The sequence below is a fragment of the Chiloscyllium plagiosum genome, unplaced genomic scaffold (assembly GCF_037043375.1).
Source record: "Chiloscyllium plagiosum isolate Xiang-an unplaced genomic scaffold, Cpla_swu_hap1 HiC_scaffold_43, whole genome shotgun sequence".
NCBI classification, from domain to species: Eukaryota; Metazoa; Chordata; class Chondrichthyes; order Orectolobiformes; family Hemiscylliidae; genus Chiloscyllium; species Chiloscyllium plagiosum.
This window is the reverse complement of record NW_028270181.1, coordinates 41,499,289-41,524,726: the sequence shown is the minus strand read 5'-3', so window position 1 is coordinate 41,524,726 and position 25,438 is coordinate 41,499,289. Positions and strand designations below refer to the sequence as shown.

The 25,438-nt window shown below is 64.4% G+C and overlaps 1 long non-coding RNA gene across 1 annotated transcript in view; it reads right to left on the bottom strand.

Annotated features, from left to right (window-relative positions):
- LOC122548251 (uncharacterized) overlaps window positions 1-25,222 on the bottom strand; it is a 26,125-nt gene extending 903 nt beyond the window's left edge. The window contains exons 1-3 of the long non-coding RNA XR_015754225.1: window positions 25,055-25,222; window positions 24,297-24,654; window positions 1-2,078 (exon numbers count right to left, since the gene is read on the bottom strand). The exon at window positions 1-2,078 is cut by the window's left edge and continues 903 nt beyond it. This is a non-coding gene — a long non-coding RNA (uncharacterized LOC122548251). The remainder of the gene's footprint in view (window positions 2,079-24,296; window positions 24,655-25,054) is intronic.
- Window positions 25,223-25,438: the final 216 nt, after the last annotated feature.

The window sequence follows — 25,438 nt, the reverse complement described above, 5'->3', positions numbered from 1 at the left end:
CCGGCATTTCTGCGGATGGTCTTGCCTTCGAGAGCGGACCGGCCCCCGTGTTCAGGCTCATTTTCATGCATTTCCAATGTTGGCAAGTGGTCCAATTTGTGATGGGAGCGAACTTGACTGCTCATACCGACTTTGAGACTTCTAAGCCGGGTAGCCCGGTCGGATTTGACCCTGCGGTTCTGCCGACGGTCTCGCCTTCGAGGGCAGATGCTGCCCCGTGTTCAGTCCGAATTTCATGCATTTCCAACGTTGGCAAGTGGTCCACATTTTGATGGGAGCGAACTTGACTGCTCATACCGACGTTGAGTGCTTGGGGCCGGCTAGCGCAGCCAGATATCACCTGGCGGTTCTGCTGACGTTCTCGCCTTAGAGGGCGGACGTTACCCCGTGTTCAGGCCGACTTTCATGCATTTCCAACGGTGGCAAGTGGTCCAAACAGTGATGGGAGCGAACTTGACTGCGCATACCAACGTTGAGACTTCGGGGCCGGGTAGCCCGGTCGGATTTGACCCGGCGGTTCTGCCGACGGTCTCGCCTTCGAGGGCGGATGCTGCCCCATGTTCAGGCCAAGTTTCATGCATTTCCAACGTTGGCAAGTGGTCCAAACTGTGATGGGAGCGAATGTGACTGCTCATACCGACTTTGAGACTTCTAAGCTGGGTAGCTCAGTCTGGTTTGACCCGGCGGTTCTGCCAATGGTCTCGCCTTCGACTTTTATGCATTTCCAACGTTGGCAAGTGGTCCAAACTGTGATGGGAGCGAACTTGACTGCTCATACCGACTTTGAGACTTCTAAGCCGGGTAGTTCGGCCGGGTTTGACCGGGCGATGCTGCCGACGGTCTCGCCTTCGAGTTTGACGCATTTCCCACGGTGGGAAATCAGTAACCAGAAAAACTTGAAAAAATGCCCAAAAAGAAGAAATCAGTAACCAGCAAAACTTAGACAAATGCCCGAAAATGAGAAATCAGTAACTAGAAAAACGTTCGAAAATGAGAAATGAGTAACCAGTGACACTTAGAATTTTTTAGGCTCAGTACAAATCAGTAACCAGTGACACAGAATTTTTTTGAGTCTGTAGAAGTCAGTAACCAAGTGCATTTTTGAATTGGTTACTGACTTCTCCTTTCGAGTTGCGGCTGTGGTTGGCTTCAATTAGTCGTGGGGGCTTAATTATCGCCCAGAGGAGCATGCCCCGGTAGTGTGGCCGGGGACGGAGTGCCTTTTGAAGGGGGTGTTTCTGAATTTGGATCCTTTTTGAGTTGCATTGCCGGATGGGTGTGATTTTGAAGGGTGTGTTTGCCTGGAGTGCCACCGGCGGTGGGGTCAGGCTTAGGGAGAGTGTTCGGTTGCTGGTTAGCGAAAGGGTTAGACTTCGGTTTCGTGTTCGGGTTCCCGTTTTGGTAATATTGGATCTGCATTTTCCAAGGAGGCGAATCCAAGGCTTCAGAGGGAAGTTGAGTGCTCGGGGCCGGGTAGCCCGATCGGATTTGACCCGGCGATGCTGCGGATGGTCTCGCCTTCGAAAGCGGGCTGGACCCCGCGTTCAGGCTGATTTTCATGCATTTCCAACGTTGGCAAGTGGTCCAATATGTGATGGGAGCGAACTTGACTGCTCATACCGACTTTGAGACTTCTAAGCCGGGTAGCCCGGTCGGATTTGACCCTGCGGTTCTGCCGACGGTCTCGCCTTCGAGGGCAGATGCTGCCCCGTGTTCAGTCCGAATTTCATGCATTTCCAACGTTGGCAAGTGGTCCACATTTTGATGGGAGCGAACTTGACTGCTCATACCGACGTTGAGTGCTTGGGGCCGGCTAGCTCAGCCGGGTTTGGCCCGGCGTTGCTGTGGATGGTCTCGCCTTCGAGGGCGGACTGGCCCCCCGTGTTCAGGCCGATTTTCATGCATTTCCAATGTTGGCAAGTGGTCCAAACTGTGATGGGAGCGAACTTGACTGCTCATACCGACTTTGAGACTTCTAAGCCGGGTAGTTCGGCCGGGTTTGACCGGGCGATGCTGCCGACGGTCTCGCCTTCGAGTTTGACGCATTTCCCACGGTGGGAAATCAGTAACCAGAAAAACTTGAAAAAATGCCCAAAAAGAAGAAATCAGTAACCAGCAAAACTTAGACAAATGCCCGAAAATGAGAAATCAGTAACTAGAAAAACGTTCGAAAATGAGAAATGAGTAACCAGTGACACTTAGAATTTTTTTGGGTCAGTACAAATTAGTAACCAGCGACACTTGGTGGCGACAGACGGGAACTGGTGGCAATGGATGGGGTCGGCGGTGACGGATGAGGTCCGGTAGCAACGGATGGGGACCGGTGGAGATAGGTGGGGACCCGGTGGCGACGGACGGGGCCGGGTGGCGACGGACGGGGCCGGGTGGCGACAGGAGACGACTGTTGGAGACAGGTGGGGCCTGGTGGCGACAGATGGGGACTGCTGGCAACAGACGGGTCTGGTGGCGACGGATGGTGAACGGTGGAGACAGATGGCGATAGGTGGGTCCTGGTGGCAACAGGTGGGTCCTAGTGGAGATTCGTGGGGCCTGGTGGAACCCAGTGGAGACAGGTGGGTCCTGGTGGTGAAAGGTGGGGACTGGTGAGGCCTGGTGGCGACAGGCGGGGACCGGTGGCAGATGGGAACCTTTGGCGACAGATGGGGACCGGTGGCGACAGATGGGGACCAGTGGGGACTGGTGGCAACCGGCGGGCACCGGTGGCGACGGATGGGGACGGTGGCGACGGATGGGGACCGGTGGCGACGGACGGGGACCGGTGGCGACGGACGGGGACCGGTGGCGACGGACGGGGACCGATGGCGATGGATGGGGCCTGGTGGCGACAGATGGGGCGTGGTTGGACCTGGTGGTGACAGATGGGGCCCGGTGGGGACTGGTGGAGACAGGTGGAGACCCGATGACGACTGATGGGGACCGGTTCAGACGGAGGGTGCCTGGTGGTGATGGAGCAGGCCTGCGGTGACGGAGGGGGCCTGGTGGCGACGGACGGGGCCTAAATGGATTTGGTCGAGACAGATGTGGCCTGGTGGCGACAGATGGGGCCTGGTGGGGACAGATGGGGCCTGGTGGGGACAGATGGGGCCTGGTGGGGACAGGTGCAGACAGATGGGGACTGTTGGCTACAGATGGGGACCGGTGGCGACGGATGGGGACGGGTGAAGACACGTGGCAACAAATGGGCACCGGTGGAGACAGGTGGGGCCCGGTGGGGCCCGGTGGAGACAGGTGGGGCCCGGTGGAGACAGGTGGGGCCCGGTGGAGACAGGTGGGGACTGATGGGTCCTGGTGGCAACAGACAGGGACCGGTGTTAGATGGGGACTGATGGTGATGGACGCGGCCTGTTGGCGACGGATGGGGCCTGGCGGCGACTGGTGGAGACAGGTGGGGCCAGGTGGTGACAGTTGGGGCCTGGTTGGGCCTGATCGTGACAGATGGGACCTGCTGCCGATAGATGGGGACCGTTGGGGACTGGTGTAGATAGATGGGGACTGCTGGCAACAGTTGGGGACCGGTGGCGACGGATGGGGTCCGGTGGAGACAGGTGGGGCCTGGTGGCAAATGGTGGGGACCGGTGGGACCAGGTGGTGACAGATGGGTCGTGGTGGTGACTGGTGGGTCCTGGTGGTGACAGATGGGGACTGATGCGGACTGGTGGAACAGATTGAGACCCGATGGCGACTGATGGGGACCGTTGCCGACGGATGGGGACCGGTGCCGACGGACGGGGCCTGGTGGCGACGGACGGGGCCTGGTGGCGACAGATGGCTCTTGGTGGCGACAGGTGGGGCCTGGTGGCGACAAATGGGGCCTGGTTGTACTTGGTCGTGAAAGATGGGTCCTGGTGGCAACGGATGGGGATTGGTGGGTCCTGGTGGTGACAGGTGGGTCCTGGTGACGACAGGTGGGTCCTGGTGGGGCAGGATGGGGCCTGGTGGAGACAGGTGGGGCATGGTGGCGACAAATGGGGACTGGTGGTGACAGGTGGGTCCTGGAGACAGGTGGGGACCGGTGGCGACAGGTGTGGACCGGTGGGACCCGGTGGAGACAGGTGGGTCGTGGTGGCGACAAGTGGGGCCTGGTTGGGCCTGGTGGCGAAAGATGGGGACCGGTGGAGACAGGTGGGGCCCGGTGGAGACATGTGGAGACAGGTGGAGACCGGTGGCGACAGGTGGAGACCGGTGGTGATATTTGGGGACTGATGGGGACTTGTGGTGACAGATGGGGCCCGGTGGCGACAGGTGGGGACTGGTGGGGACAGATGGGGACTGGATGTGATAGTTGGCGACTGGTGGCAACAGGTAGGACCTGGTGGTGATAGTTGGGGACTGATGAGGACTGGTGGCAACAGATGGGGACCGGTGAGATCCGGTGGCGACAGGTGGGTCCTGGTGGCGACAGGTGGGTCGTGGTGGTGACAGATGGGGTGTGGTTGGGCCTGGTGGCAACAGATGGGGCCCGGTGGCGACAGATGGGGCCCGGTGGCGACAGATGGGGACCGGTGGCGACAGATGGGGACCGGTGGCGACAGATGGGGACCGGTGGCGACAGATGGGGACTGATGGGGCCCGGTGGCGACAGATGGGGCCCGGTGGCGACAGATGGGGCCAGGTGGCGACAGATGGGGACCGGTGGCGACAGATGGGGACCGGTGGCGACAGATGGGGACCCGATGACGACTAATGGGGACCGGTGGCATCTCATGGGGACTGGTGCCGACGGATGGGGCCAGGTGGCGACCGACGGGGCCTGGTGGCGACAGGAGACGACTGGTGATGACAGGTGGGGCATGGTGGCAACAGATGGGGCCTGGTTGGAACTGGTTGTGACAGCTGGGGCCTGGTAGGGACTGGTGGAGACAGATGGGGACTGCTGGCAACAGATGGGGGCCGGTGGCGACGGATGGGGACCGGTGGCGATAATTGGAGACTGGTGGAGACAGGTGGTGACAGGAGGGTCCTAATGGCGACAGGTGGGTCCTGGTTGGGCCGGTTGGCGACTGATGGGGCCTGGTGGTGACGGATGGGGCCCGGTGGGGACTGGTGGAGACAGGTGGGGCATGGTGGTGACAAATGGTGACCTGTGGCGTCTGATGGGGCCTGGTGGAGACAGGTGGGGCCTGGTGGAGACAGGTGGGGCCCGGTGGGGACCGGTGGAGACAGGTGGGGACCGGTGGGGACCGGTGGAGACAGGTGGGGACCGGTGGGGACCGGTGGGGACCGGTGGAGACAGGTGGAGACAGGTGGGGACAGGTGGAGACAGGTGGGGACAGGTGGGGACAGGTGGGGACAGGTGGGGACAGGTGGGGACAGGTGGGGACCGGTGGGGACCGGTGGAGACAGGTGGGGACAGGTGGGGACCGGTGGAGACAGGTGGAGACAGGTGGAGACAGGTGGGGACAGGTGGAGACAGGTGGAGACAGGTGGAGACAGGTGGGGACAGGTGGGGACAGGTGGGGACAGGTGGGGACAGGTGGGGACCGGTGGAGACAGGTGGAGACAGGTGGAGACAGGTGGGGACAGGTGGGGACAGGTGGGGACCGGTGGCGACAGGTGGGTCCTGGTGGCGACAGGTAGTGACCGGTGTAGACAGGTGGGTCCTGGTGGCGACAGATGGGGCGTGGTGGCGACAGGTGGGGACCGGTGGCGACAGGTAGTGACCGGTGTAGACAGGTGGGTCCTGGTGGTGACAGATGGGGCGTGGTTGGGCCCGGTGGCGACAGATGGGGGCCCGGTGGCGACAGATGGGGGCCCGGTGGCGACAGATGCGGGCCCGGTGGCGACAGATGCGGGCCCGGTGGCGACAGATGCGGGCCCGGTGGCGACAGATGCGGGCCCGGTGGCGACAGATGCGGGCCCGGTGGCGACAGATGAGGGCCCGGTGGCGACAGATGAGGGCCCGGTGGCGACAGATGGGGGCCCGGTGGCGACAGATGGGGGCCCGGTGGCGACAGATGGGGCATGGTTGGGCCTGGTGGCGACAGACGGGGACCAGTGGTGACAGATGGGGTGTGCTGGCGACAAATGCGGCCTGGTGGGACCCGGTGGAGACAGGTGGGTACTGGTGGCGACAGATGGGGCCTGGTTGGGCCTGGTGGCGACAGATGGGGCGTGGTTGGGCCTGGTGGTGACAGATGGGGCCTGGTGGTGACAGATGGGGCCCGGTGGCGACAGATGGGGTGTGGTTGGGCCTGGTGGTGACAGATAGGGACCGGTGGCGACGGATGGGGTGTGCTGGCGACGAATGAGGCCTGGTGGGACCCGGTGGAGACAGGTGGGTACGGGTGGCGACAGATGGGTATCGGTGGCGATAGTTGTGGACTGATGGGGCCAGGTGGCGACGGACGGGGCCTAGTGGCGACGGACGGGGCCCGGTGGCGACAGATGGGGCCCGGTGGCGACAGATGGAGAGTTCTGGCAACGGATGTGGTGTGGTTGGGCCTAGTGGAGACAGATGGGGACCGGTGGCGACAGATGGGGACTGATGGGGCCCGGTGGCGACAGATGGTGATGTTGGCGACAGATGGGGCCCGGTGGCGACAGATGGGGCCCGGTGGCGACAGATGGGGCCAGGTGGCGACAGATGGGGACCGGTGGCGACAGATGGGGACCGGTGGCGACAGATGGGGACCCGATGACGACTAATGGGGACCGGTGGCATCTCATGGGGACTGGTGCCGACGGATGGGGCCAGGTGGCGACCGACGGGGCCTGGTGGCGACAGGAGACGACTGGTGATGACAGGTGGGGCCTGGTGGTGACAGATGGGGCCTGGTTGGAACTGGTCGTGACAGATGGGGCCTGGTAGGGACTGGTGGAGACAGATGGGGACTGCTGGCAACAGATGGGGACCGGTGGCGAGGGATGGGGACCGGTGGCAATAGTTGGGGATTGGTGGAGACAGGTGGTGACAGGTGGGTCCTGGTTGTGCCTGGTGGCGACTGATGGGGCCTGGTGGCGACGGATGGGGCCCGCTGGGGACTGGTGGAGACAGGTGGGGCATGGTGGCGACAAATGGTGATCTGTGGCAACTGATGGGGACCGGTGGCGACAGATGGGGCCTGGTGGAGACAGGTGGGTACTGGTGGAGACAGGTGGGTACTGGTTGGGCCTGGTGGCGACGGATAGGGCCCGGTGGAGACAGGTGGGTGCTGGTGGCGACAGGTGGAGACAGGTGGGTCCTGGTAGCGACAGGTGGGGCATGGTGGCAACTGGTGGGGACCGGTGGCGACAGGTGGAACCTGGTGTCGACAGATGGGGACCGGTGGCGACAGATGGGGACCGGTGGCGACAGATGGGGACCGGTGGCGACAGATGGGGACCGGTGGCGACAGATGGGGTGTGCTGGCGACGAATGCTGCCTGGTGGGACCCGGTGGAGACAGGTGGGTCCTGGTGGCGACAGATGGGTATTGGTGGTGATAGTTGAGGACTGATGGGGCCTGGTGGCGACGGATGGGTCCTGGTTGGACTTGGTTGTGACAAGATGGGGCCTGGTGGGGACTGGTGGAGACAGATGGGGACTGCTGGCAACGTATGGCGACCGGTGACGACGGATGGCGACAGGCGGGGACCGAGGCAGATGGGGACTGGTGGAGACAGATGGGGACTGGATGTGATAGTTGGCAACTGGTGGCAACAGGTGGGGCCCGGTGGTGATAGTTGGGGACTGATGGGGTCTGGTAGCGACAGATGGGGACCGGTGGGACCCGGTGGAGACAGATGGGTCGTGGTGGCGACAGGTGGGTCCTGGTGGCGACGGATGGGGCCCGGTGGTGACTGGTGGCGACAGGTGGGGCCCGGTGGAGACAGGTGGGGCCCGGTGGAGACAGGTGGGGCCCGGTGGAGACAGGTGGGGACTGATGGGTCCTGGTGGCGACAGGCGGGGACCGGTGGCAGATGGGGACCGGTGGCGACAGATGGGGACTGATGGGGTCTGGTGGCGACAGATGGGGACCGGTGGGACCCGGTGGAGACAGATGGGTCGTGGTGGCGACAGGTGGGTCCTGGTGGCGACGGATGGGGCCCGGTGGTGACTGGTGGCGACAGGTGGGGCCCGGTGGAGACAGGTGGGGCCCGGTGGAGACAGGTGGGGACTGATGGGTCCTGGTGGCGACAGGCGGGGACCGGTGGCAGATGGGGACCGGTGGCGACAGATGGGGACTGATGGGGTCTGGTGGCGACCGGTGGGGACCGGTGTTAGATGGGGACTGATGGCGACGGACGCGGCCTGTTGGCGATGGACGGGGCCTGGCGGCGACTGGTGGAGACAGGTGGGGCCAGGTGGTGACAGTTGGGGCCTGGTTGGGCCTGATCGTGACAGATGGGACCTGCTGCCGATAGATGGGGACCGTTGGGGACTGGTGGAGATAGATGGGGACTGCTGGCAACAGTTGGGGACCGGTGGCGACGGATGGTGTCCGGTGGAGACAGGTGGGGCCTGGTGGCAAATGGTGGGGACCGGTGGGACCAGGTGGTGACAGATGGGTCGTGGTGGTGACTGGTGGGGTGTGGTTGGACCTGGTGGCGACAGATGGGGCCCGGTGGCGACAGATGGGGACTGATGGGGACTGGTGTAACAGATTGAGACCCGGTGGCGACTGATGGGGACCGTTGCCGACGGATGGGGACCGGTGCCGACGGACGGGGCCTGGTGGCGACGGATGGGGCCTGGTGGCGACGGACGGGGCCTGGTGGCGACAAATGGGGCCTGGTTGGACTTGGTCGTGAAAGATGGGGCCTGGTGGCGACAGATGGGGCCCGGTGGCGACGGATGGGGACCAGTGGCAACGGATGGGGATTGGTGGGTCCTGGTGGTGACAGGTGGGTCCTGGTGATGACAGGTGGGTCCTGGTGACGACAGGTGGGTCCTGGTGACGACAGGTGGGTCCTGGTGGGGCGGGGCGGGGCCTGGTGGGGACTGGTGGAGACAGGTGGGGCATGGTGGCGACAAATGGGGACTGGTGGCGACAGGTGGGTCCTGGAGACAGGTGGGGACCGGTGGCGACAGGTGTGGACCGGTGGGACCCGGTGGAGACAGGTGGATCGGGGTGGCGACAAGTGGGGCCTGGTTGGGCCTGGTGGCGAAAGATGGGGACCGGTGGAGACAGGTGGGGCCCGGTGGCGACAGGTGGGGCCCGGTGGCGACAGGTGGGGCCCGGTGGCGACTGATTGGGACCCAATTGCGATTGATGAGGACCGGTGCCGATGGATGGGGCCTGGTTGGACTTGGTAGTGACAAGATGGGGCCTGGTGGGGCCTGGTGGAGACAGATGGGGACTGCTGGCAACGGATGGCAACCGGTGACGACGGATGGCGACAGGCGGGGACCGGGGCAGATGGGGACCGGTGGCGACAGGCGGGGACCGGGGCAGATGGGAACTGGATGTGATAGTTGGCAACTGGTGGGGCCTGGTGGTGATAGTTGGAGACTGATGGGGCCCGGTGGTGACTGGTGGAGACAGATGGGGCATGGTGGCGACAGGTGGGGACCGGTGGCTACAGGTGGGGACCGGTGGAACCTGGTGGCGACAGATGGGGGCCCGGTGGCGACAGATGGCGGCCCGGTGGCGACAGATGGGGGCCCGGTGGCGACAGATGGGGGCCCGGTGGCGACAGATGGCGGCCCGGTGGCGACAGATGGCGGCCCGGTGGCGACAGATGGCGGCCCGGTGGCGACAGATGGCGGCCCGGTGGCGACAGATGGGGGCCCGGTGGCGACAGATGGGGGCCCGGTGGCGACAGATGGGGATGGTGGCGACAGGTGGGGACCGGTGGCGACAGGTGGGGGCCGGTGGCGACAGGTGGGGGCCGGTGGCGACAGGTGGGGGCCGGTGGCGACAGGTGGGGGCCGGTGGCGACAGGTGGGGGCCGGTGGCGACAGGTGGGGGCCGGTGGAGACAGGTGGGGGCCGGTGGAGACAGGTGGGGCCCGGTGGAGACAGGTGGGGCCCGGTGGAGACAGGTGGGGCCCGGTGGAGACAGGTGGGGACTGATGGGGCCTGGTGGCGACAGGCGGGGACTGATGGGGTCTGGTGGCGACCGGCGGGGACCGGTGGCAGATGGGGACTGGCGGCGACGGACGTGTCCTGGCGGCGACGGACGGGGCCTGGCGGCGACAGGAGACGAATGTTGATGACAGGTGGGGCTTGGTTGGAACTGGTCGTGACAGATGGGGCCTGGTGGTGACAGATGTGGCCCGGTAGGGACTGGTGGAGACAGGTGGGGACCGGTGGCGACAGATGGGGACTGGTGGACACAGGTGTGTCCTGGTTGGGCCTGGTGCGCCTGATGGGACCTGGTGGTGACAGGTGGTTCCTGGTGGCGAAAGGTGGGGACCGGTGGCGAAAGATGGAGACTGATGGGGCCTGGTGGCGACAGGCGGGGACCGGTGGCGACGGGTGGGGCCCGGTGGCGACAGGTGGGGCCCGGTGGCGACAGGTGGGGCCCGGTGGCGACAGGTGGGGCCCGGTGGCGACAGGTGGGGCCCGGTGGCGACAGGTGGGGGCCGGTGGCCACAGGTGTGTCCTGGTTGGGCCTGGTGCGCCTGATGGGACCTGGTGGTGACAGGTGGTTCCTGGTGGCGAAAGGTGGGGACCGGTGGCGAAAGATGGAGACTGATGGGGCCTGGTGGCGACAGGCGGGGACCGGTGGCGACGGGTGGGGCCCGGTGGCGACAGGTGGGGCCCGGTGGCGACAGGTGGGGCCCGGTGGCGACAGGTGGGGCCCGGTGGCGACAGGTGGGGGCCGGTGGCGACAGGTGGGGGCCGGTGGCGACAGGTGGGGGCCGGTGGCGACAGGTGGGTCCTGGTTGGGCCTGGTGGTGACGGATGGGGCCCGGTGGAGACAGATGGGGCATGGTGGCGACAAATGGTGACCGGTGGCGACAGATGGGGACCGGTGGGACCCGGTGGAGACAGATGGGTCGTGGTGGCGACAGGTGGGTCCTGGTTGGGCCTGGTGGTGACGGATGGGGCCCGGTGGAGACAGATGGGGCATGGTGGCGATAAATGGTGACCGGTGGCGACAGGTGGGGACCGGTGGCGACCGGTGGGGACCGGTGGCGACAGGTGGGGACCGGTGGCGACAGGTGGGGACCGGTGGCGACAGGTGGGGACCGGTGGCGACAGGTGGGACCTGGTGGCGACAGGTGGGGCCTGTTTGGATTTGGTCATGACAGATGTGGCCTGGTGGTGACAGATGGGGCCCGGTGGGGACAGGTGCAGACAGATGGGGACTGTTGGCAACAGATGGGAACGGTGGCGACGGATGCGGACCGGTGGTGACGGATGGGGACTGGTGGAGACAGGTGGTGACAAATGGGCACCGGTGGCGACAGGTGGGGCCCGGTGGCGACAGGTGGGGTCCGGTGGCGACAGGTGGGGCCCGGTGGCGACAGGTGGGGCCCGGTGGCGACAGGTGGGGCCCGGTGGCGACAGAGGTGGACTGGTGGGTCGTGGTGGTGTCAGATGGGATGTGGTTGGGCCTGCTGGTGACAGATGGGTTCCGATGGCGACAGATGGAGCCCGGTGGCAACAGATGGGGATCGTTTCGACAGATGGGGACTGGTGGTGATAGTTGGGGACTGGTGGAGACAGATGGGGACCCACTGACGACTGATGGGCATCGGTGCCGACGGACGTAGCCAGGTGGTGACAGACGGGGCCTGGTGGCGACGGTTGGGGCCTGGTGGCGACAGGAGACGTCTGTTGATGACAGGTGGGACCTGGAGGCGACAGATGGGGCCTGGTTGGAACTGGTTGTGACAGATGGGGCCTGGTGGAGACAGATGGGGACTGCTGGCAACAGATGGGGACCGGTGGCGACGGATGGGGACCGGTGGAGACAGGTGGGTCCTGGTGGCGACAGGTGGGTCCTGGTGGCGACAGGTGGGTCCTGGTGGCGACAGGTGGGTCCTGGTGGCGACAGGTGGGGCCCGGTGGCGACAGGTGGGGCCCGGTGGCGACAGGTGGGGCCCGGTGGCGACAGGTGGGGCCCGGTGGCGACAGGCGGGGCCCGGTGGCGACAGGTGGGGACTGATGGGGCCTGGTGGCGACAGGCGGGGACCAGTGGCAGATGGGGACCGGTGGCGACAGATGGGGACTGATGGGGTCTGGTGGCGACCGGTGGCAGATGGGGACTGGTGGCGACGGATGGGACCTGATGGCGACGGACGCGGCCTGGCGGCGACGGACGTGTCCTGGCGGCGACGGACGGGGCCTGGCGGCGACAGGAGACGACTGTTGATGACAGGTGGGGCTTGGTTGGAACTGGTCGTGACAGATGGGGCCTGGTGGTGACAGATGTGGCCCGGTAGGGACTGGTGGAGACAGGTGGGGACCGGTGGTGACAGATGGGGACTGGTGGACACAGGTGTGTCCTGGTTGGGCCTGGTGCGCCTGATGGGACCTGGTGGTGACAGGTGGTTCCTGGTGGCGAAAGGTGGGGACCGGTGGCGAAAGATGGAGACTGATGGGGCCTGGTGGCGACAGGCGGGGACCGGTGGCGACGGGTGGGGCCCGGTGGCGACAGGTGGGGCCCGGTGGCGACAGGTGGGGCCCGGTGGCGACAGGTGGGGCCCGGTGGCGACAGGTGGGGCCCGGTGGCGACAGGTGGGGCCCGGTGGCGACTGATTGGGACCCAATTGCGATTGATGAGGACCGGTGCCGATGGATGGGGCCTGGTTGGACTTGGTCGTGACAAGATGGGGCCTGGTGGGGACTGGTGGAGACAGATGGGGACTGCTGGCAACGGATGGCAACCGGTGACGACGGATGGCGACAGGCGGGGACCGGGGCAGATGGGGACGGGTGGCGACAGGCGGGGACCGGGGCAGATGGGGACTGGATGTGATAGTTGGCAACTGGTGGGGCCTGGTGATGATAGTTGGAGACTGATGGGGCCCGGTGGTGACTGGTGGAGACAGATGGGGCATGGTGGCGACAGGTGGGGACCGGTGGCGACAGGTGGAGACCGGTGGCGACAGGTGGAGACCGGTGGAACCCGGTGTAGACAGGTGGGGGCCCGGTGGCGACAGGTGGGGGCCCGGTGGCGACAGGTGGGGGCCCGGTGGCGACAGGTGGGGGCCCGGTGGCGACAGATGGGGCGTGGTTGGGCCTGGTGGCGACAAATGGGGACTGGTGGTGACAGGTGGGGCCTGGTGGCAATAGGTGGGGACCGGTGGAACCCGGTGTAAACAGGTGGGTCCTGGTGGCGACAGATGGGGCGTGGTTGGGCCTGGTGGTGACAGATGGGGCCTGGTGGCGACAGATGGGGACCGGTGGCGACAAATGGGGACCAGTGGCGACAGATGGGGACCAGTGGCGACAGATGGGGACCGGTGGCGACAGATGGGGACTGGTGGTGATAGTTGTGGACTGATGGGGCCAGGTGGCGATGGACGGGGCCTAGTGGCGACAGGTGGGGACCGGTGGCGACAGGTGGGGACCGGTGGGGACCGGTGGGGACAGGTGGGGACCGGTGGGGACCGGTGGGGACAGGTGGGGACCGGTGGGGACAGGTGGGGACAGGTGGGGACAGGTGGGGACAGGTGGGGACCGGTGGGGACAGGTGGGGACAGGTGGGGACCGGTGGAGACAGGTGGGGACCGGTGCCGACGGAAGGGGCCAGGTGGCGACCGACGGGGCCTAGTGGCGACAGGAGACGACTGGTGATGACAGGTGGGGCCTGGTGGTGACAGATGGGGCCTGGTTGGAACTGGTCGTGACAGATGGGGCCTGCTGATGACAGATGGGGCCTGGTAGGGACTGGTGGAGACAGATGGGGACTGCTGGCAACAGATGGGGGCCGGTGGCGACGGATGGGGACCGGTGGCGATAGTTGGGGATTGGTGGAGACAGGTGGTGACAGGTGGGTCCTAGTGGCGACAGGTGGGTCCTGGTTGTGCCTGGTGGCGACTGATGGGGCCTGGTGGCGATGGATGGGGCCCGGTGGGGACTGGTGGAGACAGGTGGGGCATGGTGGCGACAAATGGTGACCTGTGGCAACTGATGGGGACCGGTGGCGACAGATGGGGCCTGAGTGGTGACGGGTGGGTCCTGGTTGTGCCTGGTGGCGACTGATAGGGCCCGGTGGAGACAGGTGGGTCCTGGTGGCGACAGGTGGGTCCTGGTGGCGACAGGTGGGTCCTGGTGGTACCCGGTGGAGACAGGTGGGTCCTGGTGGCGACGGGCGGGGACCAGTGGCGACGGGAGGGGACCAGTGGCGACGGGCGGGGACCAGTGGAACCCGGTGTAGACAGGTGGGTCCTGGTGGCGACAGATGGGGAGTGGTTGGGCCTGGTGGTGACAGATGGGGCCCGTGGCGACTGATGGGGCCCGGTGGCGACAGATGGGGGCCCGGTGGCGACAGATGGGGGCACGGTGGCGACAGATGGGGGCCCGGTGGCGACAGATGGGGGCCCGGTGGCGACAGATGGGGGCCCGGTGGCGACAGATGGGGCGTGGTTGGGCCCGGTGGCGACAGATGGGGACCGGTGGCGACTGATGGGGCCTGGTGGTGACGGATGCGGCCTGGTGGGACCCGGTGGAGACAGGTGTGTCCTGGTGGCAAAAGCTGGGGCTTAGTTGGGCCTGGTGGTGACAGATGGAGCTCGGCGGAGACAGATGGGTATCGGTGGTGATAGTTGGGGACTGATGGGGCCTGGTGGCGACAGATGGGGCCCGGTGGAGACAGATGGGTACCAGTGGTGATCGTTGAGGACTGATGGGGCGTGGTGGCGATGGATGGGGCCCGGTGGAGACAGTGACGACAGGTGGGGCCTGGTGACGACAGGTGGGGCCTGGTGACGACAGGTGGGGCCTGGTGACGACAGGTGGGACCTGGTGGAGACAGGTGGGACCTGGTGGAGACAGGTGGGACCAGGTGGAGACAGGTGGGACCAGGTGGAGACAGGTGGGACCTGGTGGAGACAGGTGGGACCTGGTGGAGACAGGTGGGAACTGGTGGAGACAGGTGGGAACTGGTGGAGACAGGTGGGAACTGGTGGAGACAGGTGGGAACTGGTGGGACCCAGTGGAGACAGATGGGTCCTGGTGGCGACAGATGGGTCCTGGTGGTGACAGATCGAGCATGGTTGGGCCTGGTGGCGACAGATGGGGACCGGTGGAGACAGATGAGTACCCGTGGTGATAGGTGGGGACTGATGGGGACCGGTGGCGACAGATGGGGACCGTTGGTGACAGATGGGGACTGGTGGCAGATGGGTCCTGGTGGCGACAGGTGGGGACCGGTGGCGACGGACGGGGCCCGGTGGCGTCGGACGGGGCCCGGTGGCGTCGGACGGGGCCCGGTGGCGTCGGACGGGGCCCGGTGGCGTAAGACAGTTTCCTCATTTCCCCTTCCCCCACCTCATCCTAGTTTCTCCGGACTTGTCCGACCTGCCCAGCTCCTTTTCCACCTATCCACTCCACACTCTCCTCCCTGACCTATCACCTTCATCTCCTCCCCCACTGACCTATTGTACTCTATGCTACTCTATCCCTACCCCCACCCTCCTCTAGCTTATCTCTCCACGCTTCAGGCTCTCTGCCTTTATTCCTGATGAAGGGCTTTTGCCCGAAACGTCGATTTTGCCTGTCCTCGGATGCTGCCTGAATTGCTGTGCTCTTCCAGCACCACTGATCCAGAATCTGGTTTCCAGCATCTGCAGTCATTGTTTTTACCGGCGTCAGACGGGGCCTAGTGGTGACAGACGGGGCCTGTTGCGGGAGATGGCTCTTGGTGGCGACTGGTGGAGACAGATGGGGCCTGGTAGTGACAGATGGGGCCAGGTTGGGCCTGGACGTGACAGATGGGGCCTGGTGGCGATAGATGGGGACTGGTGGGGACTGGTGGACATAGATGGGGACTGCTGGCAACAGTGGGGGACCGGTGGCGATGGATGGGGTCTGGTGGAGACAGGTGGGGCCTGGTTGCGATTGTTGGGGACCGGTGGGACCTGGAGGAGACAGGTGGGTCGTGGTGGCGACTGGTGGGTCCTGGTGGTGACAGATGGGAAGTGGTTGGACCTGGTGACGACAGATGGGGCCCGGTGGCGACAGATGGGGACCCGATGGCGACTGATGGGGACTGTTGGAGACGGATGGGGCCCGGTGGCGACGGACGGGGACCGGTGGCGACGGACGGGGACCGGTGGCGACGGGTGGGGACCGGTGGCGACGGGCGGGGACCGGTGGCGACGGGCGGGGACCGGTAGCGACGGGCGGGGACCGGTGGCGACGGGCGGGGACCGGTGGCGCCGGGCGGGGACCGGTGGCGACAGGTGGGGCCTGGTGGCAACAGATGGGGCCTGGTTGGACTTGGTCGTGACAGATGGGGCCTGGTGGGGACAGGAGATGACTGTTGGAGACAGGTGGGGCCTGGTGGCAACAGATGGGGCCTGTTTGGACTTGGTCGTGACAGATGAGGCCTGGTGGCGACAGATGGTGCCCGGTGGGGACTGGTGGAGACAGATGGGGACTGCTGGCGACGGATGGGGACCGGTGGTGACGGATGGGGACCGGTGGGGACTGGTGGAGACAGATGGGGACTGCTGGCGACGGATGGGGACTGCTGGCGACGGATGGGGACCGGTGGTGATAGTTAGGGACTGGTGGAGACAGATGGGGACCAGATGACGACCGATGGGGACCGGTGCCGACAGATGGGGTCAGGTGGCGACTGACGGGGCCTGGTGGCGACAGGAGACGACTGGTGGAGACAGGTGGGGCGTGGTTGGATCTGGTCGTGACAGGTGTGGCCTGGTGGCGACAGATGGGGCCCGCTAGGGACTGGTGGGGACATATGGGCCTGCTGGCAAAAGATGGGGACCGGTGGCGAGGGATGGGGATTGGTTTGAGACAGGTGGTGACAGGTGGTCCTGGTGGCGACAGGTGGGTCCTGGTTGGGCCTGGTGGCGACTGATGGGGCCTGGTGGCGATGGATGGGGCCCGGTGGAGACAGATGGGGCATGGTGGCGACAGATGGGGACCCGATGGCGACAGATGGGGACCCGATGGCGACAGATGGGGACTGTTGGAGACTGATGGGGATCGGTGCCGACGGATGGGGCCTGGTGGCGACAGACGGGGCCTGGTGGCGACAAATGGTGACCTGTGGCAACTGATGGGGACCAATGGTGACAGATGGGGACCGGTGGTGACGGATGGGGCCGGGTGGAGACAGGTGGGGCTAGGTGGCAACAGATGGTGACGGTGGCGACAGGTGGGACCCGGTGGAGTCAGTTGGGTCCTGGTGGCAACAGGTGGGTCGTGGTGGCGACAAGTGGGGCACGGTGGCGACAGGTGGGGACTGGTGGCAACAGCTGGGGCCTGGAGGTGATAGTTGGGGACTGGTGGCGACAGAAGGGGACCGGTGGCGACAGATGGGGCCTGGTAGTGACAGATGGGGCCTGGTAGTGACAGATGGGGCCTGGTGGTGACAGATGGGGCCTGGTGGCGACCGATGTGGACCAGTGGTGACAGATGGGGCCTGCTGGTGACAGATGGGGCGTGGTTGGGCCTGGTGGCGACAGATGGGGACCGGTGGTGATAGATGGGGACTGCTGGCGGCGGATGGGGCCTGGTGGGACCCAGTGCAGACAGGTGTGTCCTGGGGGCGACAGATGGGTCCTGGTGGTGACAGATGGGGCCCGGTGGCGACAGATGGGGCCCGGTGGCGACAGATGGGGACTGATGGGGCCTGGTGGTGACAGATGGGGACAGGTGGTGACAGATGGGGCCTGGTGGCGACAGATGGGCACTGGTGGTGATAGTTGGGGACTGATGGGGCCTGGTGGCGACAGATGGGGCCTGGTAGCGACAGATGGGGCACGGTGGAGACAGATGGGTAGCGGTGGTGATAGTTAGGGATTGATGGGGCCTGGTGGCGACAGACAGGGCCTGGTAGCGGCAGAAGGCAACTGGTGGAGACAGGTGGGTTCCTGGTGGCGACAGATGGGGCCTGGTTGGACCTGGTCGTGACAGATTGGGCCTGGTGGCGACAGATGGGGTCTGGGTGGCAATAGGTGGGGCCCAGTGGAGTCAGGTGGGGACCGGTGGTGACAGACGGGGCCTGGTGGCGACAGATGGCGTTTGGTGGCGACAGGAGGTGACTGGTGGAGACAGATGGGGTCGGGTGGCGACAGGTGGGTCCTGGTGGCGACAGGTGGGTCCTGGTGGCGACAGGTGGGTCCTGGTTGGGCCTGGTCATGACAGATGGGGCCTGGTGGCGACCGATGTGGACCGGTGGGGACTGGTGGAGACAGATGGGGACTGCTGGCAACAGATGGGGTCCGGTGGCGATGGATGGGGACCGGTGGAGACAGTGGTGACAGGTGGGGCCTGGTGACGACAGGTGGGGCCTGGTGACGACAGGTGGGGCCTGGTGACGACAGGTGGGGCCTGGTGATGACAGGTGGGGCCTGGTGAGACCTGGTGGGGACAGGTGGGACCTGGTGGGGACAGGTGGGACCTGGTGGGGACAGGTGGGACCTGGTGGGACCCAGTGGAGACAGGTGGGTCCTGGTGGCGACAGATGGGTCCTGGTGGTGACAGATCGAGCATGGTCGGGCCTGGTGGCGACAGATGGGGACCTGTGGAGACAGATGAGTACCCGTGGTGATAGGTGGGGACTGATGGGGACCGGTGGCGACAGATGGGGACCGGTGGCGACGGATGGGGCCCGGTGGCGACGGACGAGGCCCGGTGGCGTCGGACGGGGCCCGGTGGCGTCGGACGGGGCCCGGTGGCGTCGGACGGGGCCCGGTGGCATCGGACGGGGCCCGGTGGCGTCAGACAGTTTCCTCATTTCCCCTTCCCCCACCTCATCCTAGTTTCTCCGGACTTGTCCGACCTGCCCAGCTCCTTTTCCACCTATCCACTCCACACTCTCCTCCCTGACCTATCACCTTCATCTCCTCCCCCACTGACCTATTGTACTCTATGCTACTCTATCCCTACCCCCACCCTCCTCTAGCTTATCTCTCCACGCTTCAGGCTCTCTGCCTTTATTCCTGATGAAGGGCTTTTGCCCGAAACGTCGATTTTGCCTGTCCTCGGATGCTGCCTGAATTGCTGTGCTCTTCCAGCACCACTGATCCAGAATCTGGTTTCCAGCATCTGCAGTCATTGTTTTTACCGGCGTCAGACGGGGCCTAGTGGTGACAGACGGGGCCTGTTGCGGGAGATGGCTCTTGGTGGCGACTGGTGGAGACAGATGGGGCCTGGTAGTGACAGATGGGGCCAGGTTGGGCCTGGACGTGACAGATGGGGCCTGGTGGCGATAGATGGGGACTGGTGGACATAGATGGGGACTGCTGGCAACAGTGGGGGACCGGTGGCGACGGATGGGGTCTGGTGGAGACAGGTGGGGCCTGGTTGCAATTGTTGGGGACCGGTGGGACCTGGAGGAGACAGGTGGGTCGTGGTGGCGACTGGTGGGTCCTGGTGGTGACAGATGGGAAGTGGTTGGACCTGGTAACGACAGATGGGGCCCGGTGGCGACAGATGGGGACCCGATGGCGACTGATGGGGACTGTTGGAGACGGATGGGGCCCGGTGGCGACGGGCGGGGACCGGTGGCGACGGACGGGGACCGGTGGCGACGGGTGGGGCCCGGTGGCGACGGGTGGGGACCGGTGGCGACGGGTGGGGACCGGTGGCGACGGGCGGGGACCGGTGGCGACGGGCGGGGACCGGTGGCGACAGACGGGGCCTGGTGGCGACAGATGGGGACCGGTGGGACCCGGTGGAGTCAGTTGGGTCCTGGTGGCAACAGGTGGGTCGTGGTGGCGACAAGTGGGGCACGGTGGCGACAGGTGGGGACTGGTGGCAACAGCTGGGGCCTGGAGGTGATAGTTGGGGACTGGTGGCGACAGAAGGGGACCGGTGGTGACAGATGGGGCCTGGTAGTGACAGATGGGGCCTGGTAGTGACAGATGGGGCCTGGTGGCGACCGATGTGGACCAGTGGTGACAGATGGGGCCTGGTGGTGACAGATGGGGCGTGGTTGGGCCTGGTGGCGACAGATGGGGACCGGTGGTGACAGATGGGGCCTGGTGGTGATAGATGGGGACTGCTGGCGTCGGATGGGGCCTGGTGGGACCCAGTGCAGACAGGTGGGTCCTGGGGGCGACAGGTGGGTCCTGGTGGTGACAGATGGGGCCCGGTGGCGCAGATGGGGCCCGGTGGAGACAGATGGGTAGCGGTGGTGATAGTTAGGGACTGATGGGGCCTGGTGGCGACAGGAGGTGATTGGTGGAGACAGATAGGGTCTGGTGGCGACAGATGGGGTCTGGTGGCGACAGATGGGGCCTGGTGGCGACAGGTGGGTCCTGGTGACGACAGGTGGGTCCTGGTTGGGCCTGGTCATGACAGATGGGGCCTGGTGGCGACCGATGTGGACCGGTGGGGACTGGTGGAGACTGCTGGCAACAGATGGGGGTCCGGTGGCAATGGATGGGGTCCGGTGGTGACAGGTGGGGAGTGATGGAGACAAATGGGGCTTGGTGGCGACAGGTGGGGCCTGGTTGTGCCTGGGGGAGACAGATGGGGCCCGGTGCCGACAGGTGGCGACCGGCGGGGCCTGGTGGCGACGGGCGGGGCCTGGTGGGACCTGGTGGATGCAGGTGGGGTCTAATGGGGACTGGTGGAGACAGGTTTGGACCGGTGGCGACAGAAGGGAGAGGGGGGGGGGCAACAAAGAGGGATTGGTGGCGACTGACGGGGACAGAGGGGGACTGATGAGGATAGAACGGGAATGATGGAGACTGGTGGGGACACAGGGAGACTGCGGGGACAAATGGGGAGAGAAGGGGACACAGGGAGACAGAGGGAGACGGATGGTTCTTGTGGCGACTGATGGGGATGGGTGGGGACAGAGGGCGACTGGCGGTGACTGATAGGGTGAGAAGGAGACAGAAGGGGGACAGGAGGGGGACAAATGGTTCTGATGGGGACTGGTGGGGGCACATGGAGACTGGTGGGGGATTGGAGGGGACACATGTGGACTGGTGGGGACACGGAGGCTGGTGGGGACACGGAGGCTGGTGGGGATAATGATTCTAATGGGGACAGATGCGGACCGGTGGGGACACAAGGGGACATGGGACAGAGGGGAACAGATGGGGACACATGGGAACAAACGGGGACCAGGGGGGAACTGGTGGGGACTAGTGTGGAAAGATGGGCTCTGGTGGGTACGGACGGGACCGGGTGGGGACTGAATTGAACAGATGAAGTCTGCTGGGGACAGTTGGGGACTGATGGGGACGGGTGGGGACAGAAGGGGGCAGAAGAGGACGGGTGAGGGGCGGGGGGGGGGGGTTGGATGAGGGGCTGGGAGGTTCGATGAGGGGCTGGGAGGTTCAATGAGGGAGAGGGGGGACGATGATGGGGAGAGGGGGGACGATGATGGGGAGAGGGGGGACGATGATGGGGAGAGGGGGGACGATGATGGGGAGAGGGGGGACGATGATGGGGAGAGGGGGGACGATGATGGGGAGAGGGTGGACGATGATGGGGAGAGGGGGGACGATGATGGGGAGAGGGGGGACGATGATGGGGAGAGGGGGGACGATGATGGGGAGAGGGGGGACGATGATGGGGAGAGGGGGGACGATGATGGGGAGAGGGGGGACGATGATGGGGAGAGGGTGGACGATGATGGGGAGAGGGTGGACGATGATGGGGAGAGGGTGGACGATGATGGGGAGAGGGGGGACGATGATGGGGAGAGGGGGGACGATGATGGGGAGAGGGGGGACGATGATGGGGAGAGGGGGGACGATGATGGGGAGAGGGGGGACGATGATGGGGAGAGGGGGGACGATGATGGGGAGAGGGGGGACGATGATGGGGAGAGGGGGGACGATGATGGGGAGAGGGGGGACGATGATGGGGAGAGGGGGGACGATGATGGGGAGAGGGGGGACGATGATGGGGAGAGGGGGGACGATGATGGGGAGAGGGGGGACGATGATGGGGAGAGGGGGGACGATGATGGGGAGACGGGGGACGATGATGGGGAGACGGGGGACGATGATGGGGAGACGGGGGGGGAGGGCGACGGCGGGGGGCGGAGGCGACAGGGGGGGCGGAGGCGACGGGGGGGGCGGAGGCGACGGGGGGGGCGGAGGCGACGGGGGGGGCGGAGGCGACGGGGGGGGGCGGAGGCGACGGGGGGGGGCGGAGGCGACGGGGGGGGCGGAGGCGACGGGGGGGGGCGGAGGCGACGGGGGGGGGCGGAGGCGACGGGGGGGGGGCGGAGGCGACGGGGGGGGAAGGAGACGGGGGGGGAAGGAGACGGGGGGGGAAGGAGACGGGGGGGCAGAGGCGACGGGGGGGGAGGAGACGGGGGGGGAGGAGACGGGGGGGGGAGGAGACGGGGGGGGGGAAGGAGACGGGGGGGGGGAAGGAGACGGGGGGGGGGAAGGAGACGGGGGGGGGGGAAGGAGACGGGGGGGGGGGGAAGGAGACGGGGGGGGGGAAGGAGACGGGGGTGGAAGGAGACGGGGGGGGAAGGAGACGGGGGGGGAGGAGACGGGGGGGGAGGAGACGGGGGGGGAGGAGACGGGGGGGGAAGGAGACGGGGGGGGAAGGAGACGGGGGGGGAAGGAGACGGGGGGGGAAGGAGACGGGGGGGGAAGGAGACGGGGGGGGAGGAGACGGGGGGGGAAGGAGACGGGGGGGGGAAGGAGACGGGGGGGGGAGGAGACGGGGGGGGGAGGAGACGGGGGGGGGGAGGAGACGGGGGGGGAGGAGACGGGGGGGGAGGAGACGGGGGGGGGAGGAGACGGGGGGGGAGGAGACGGGGGGGGAGGAGACGGGGGGGGAGGAGACGGGGGGGGAGGAGACGGGGGGGGGGAGGAGACGGGGGGGGAGGAGACGGGGGGGGAGGAGACGGGGGGGGAGGAGACGGGGGGGGAGGAGACGGGGGGGGAGGAGACGGGGGGGGAGACGGGGGTGGAAGGAGACGGGGGGGAAGGAGACGGGGGGGAGGGGGAGGACGGGGGGAGAGATTAGGGTGGGAGGAGGCGGGTTGGAATCACTGAACAAAGTTCAGTGAGAGACAGTTTTGGGAGGGATGGTTTAGAGTGACTGGAGAAGGTGACAGCGATAGGGAGGGTTGGAGTGTCTGGAGGAGGTGACAGTGATCGGGAAGGATGGTCTGTTTGGGGGAGGTGACAGTGATAGGGAGGGTTGGCATGTTTGGAAGAGGTGACAGTGAGAGGGAGGGTTGGAGTGTTTGGAGGAGGTGACAGTAATAGGAAGGGTTGGCGTGTTTGGAGGAGGTGTCAGTGATAGGGAGGGTTGGAGTGTCTGGATGAGGTGACTGTGAGAGGGAGGGTTGATGTTACTGGAGGAGTTGACAGTGATAGGGACTGATGGAGTGGTTGGAGAAGGTGATTGTGATAGGGAGGGTTGGAGTGATTCGAGGAGGTGACAGTGATAGGTAGAGATGGAGTGTGTGGAGGAGGTGACAGTGATAGGGAGGGTTGGAGTGTGTGGAGAAGGTGACAGCGATAGGGAGGGATGGAGTGTTTGGAGGAGGTGACAGTGATAGGAAGGGATGGTCTGTTTGGAGGAAGTGACAGTGATAGGGAGGAATGGAGTGTGTGGAGGAGGTGACAGTGATAGGGAGGGTTGGTCTGTTTGGAGGAGGTGACAGTGATAGGGAGTGTTGGAGTATTTGGAGGAGGTGACAGTGATAGGGAGGGTTTGTCTGTTTGGAGGAGGTGACAGTGATAGGGAGGGTTGGAGTGCTTGGAGGAGGTGACAGTGATAGGGAGGTTTGGAGTGTTTGGAATTGGTGACAGTGATAGGGAGGGTTGGAGTGTGTGGAGGAGGTGACAGTGATAGGGAGGGTTGGAGTGTGTGGAGGAGGTGACAGTGATAGGGAGGGTTGGAGTGTGTGGAGGAGGTGACAGTGATAGGGAGGGTTGGAGTGTGTGGAGGAGGTGACAGTGATAGGGAGGGTTGGAGTGTGTGGAGGAGGTGACAGTGATAGGGAGGGTTGGAGTGTGTGGAGGAGGTGACAGTGATAGGGAGAGATGGAGTGGCTGGAGGAGTTTAAACAGATCGGGACGGCTTTGATGTTCACCCAAGGTGAAATACATAGGGAGGGCTGTACAGACACAAGAATTTGAAAGCCTGTGGAGGAGGCTGGGTGTTACGAGCAGGGAAAGGAATAGTGTGTGTCAGAGGGAGCATAAAGTAAGTCTGAGTGATGTTTGTGAGGGAGGCCACACATATGAATGGAATAAATTGACAGCACATACCTCAGGCACCTGTAATGATGAAACCCTCATTTGAAGACGACTGGAAGAAATAACAGTAAACTGTCACAGAAATTTAAAATACTCATTATTAAAGGTAGCGCAGGTTGGACAATGGCAAAGAGATTGTCATGGAGGACAGGGATTCAGATCCACAGTAAAGAGATCACACCAGGGCCGAACCAATGAACCACAGCAAAACAAATTAACTATTGAATTATAGATGAATGCCCAAAAATATTCACCTCTGAATCAGAGTCATTGTACTTCAATGTAAACTCTCTGGCTGGAGCTTGTAGCTGAGAAGTTAGCACAGAACTGGCATCAGAGAAACACTTCAGTTTTCATTAATTCCACTACTCTGTAAAATGAGATGACAAAAGAAACATGTTGAGAGACATTCAGAATAAACAAATGTATCTCTTGGCTTGAGTGTTAAATATCCACCTGTTAAAGGAGTTTCCAAAATCTAACACCATCTGTTCAGGACGGGAATTTACAAAATGATTTGAAAGATCTAGTATTTTAATGACAAGGTTATGTTGTAGAGATGATTTGAGAGATTTGTTAGATGCATCCAATTTTAAGATGTTTTCCTAAACGCTAATTTTGTTCTTCCAAAGATTATTTGGATAGCAGAAGAATAGAATACAGGCAAGAGAAAATTATTAATGAACAGAATTAACCTTCTGTGTTAATCTCCTCAATGGCGGAGTACCTACCCAGCATTCCCCGCGGTGGTGAATACCCTCTATACTCACTACAGCCGAGGGCGGCGCAGCCGCAGTGCCGGGTTTGTCTCCGTGGGAAATGGGAAGAGACGCGCTTTTCCAGACGGTAAGGCTGCAGGAGCTGGACAGAGGGATTCAGACCGAGAATAAACCCTTCCAGAGAGAAGCGAGCACCTTGAAAAATAACTTGTGGGTAAATGTTTTGCATTTCCGAGGTAAACAGCCACCATCTTGGCCGGGAATGTGGACGCATGCGCAGAGGGATACGTGACGTCACGGGGCGGGGCCTGTCGGTGACTCATGCAGATGCTGAAAACCTGAGACTAGAATCATAGAGATGTACAGCCTGGATACAGAGCCTTCGGTCCAACCCGTCCATACCGACCAGATATCCCAACCCAATCCAGTCCCACC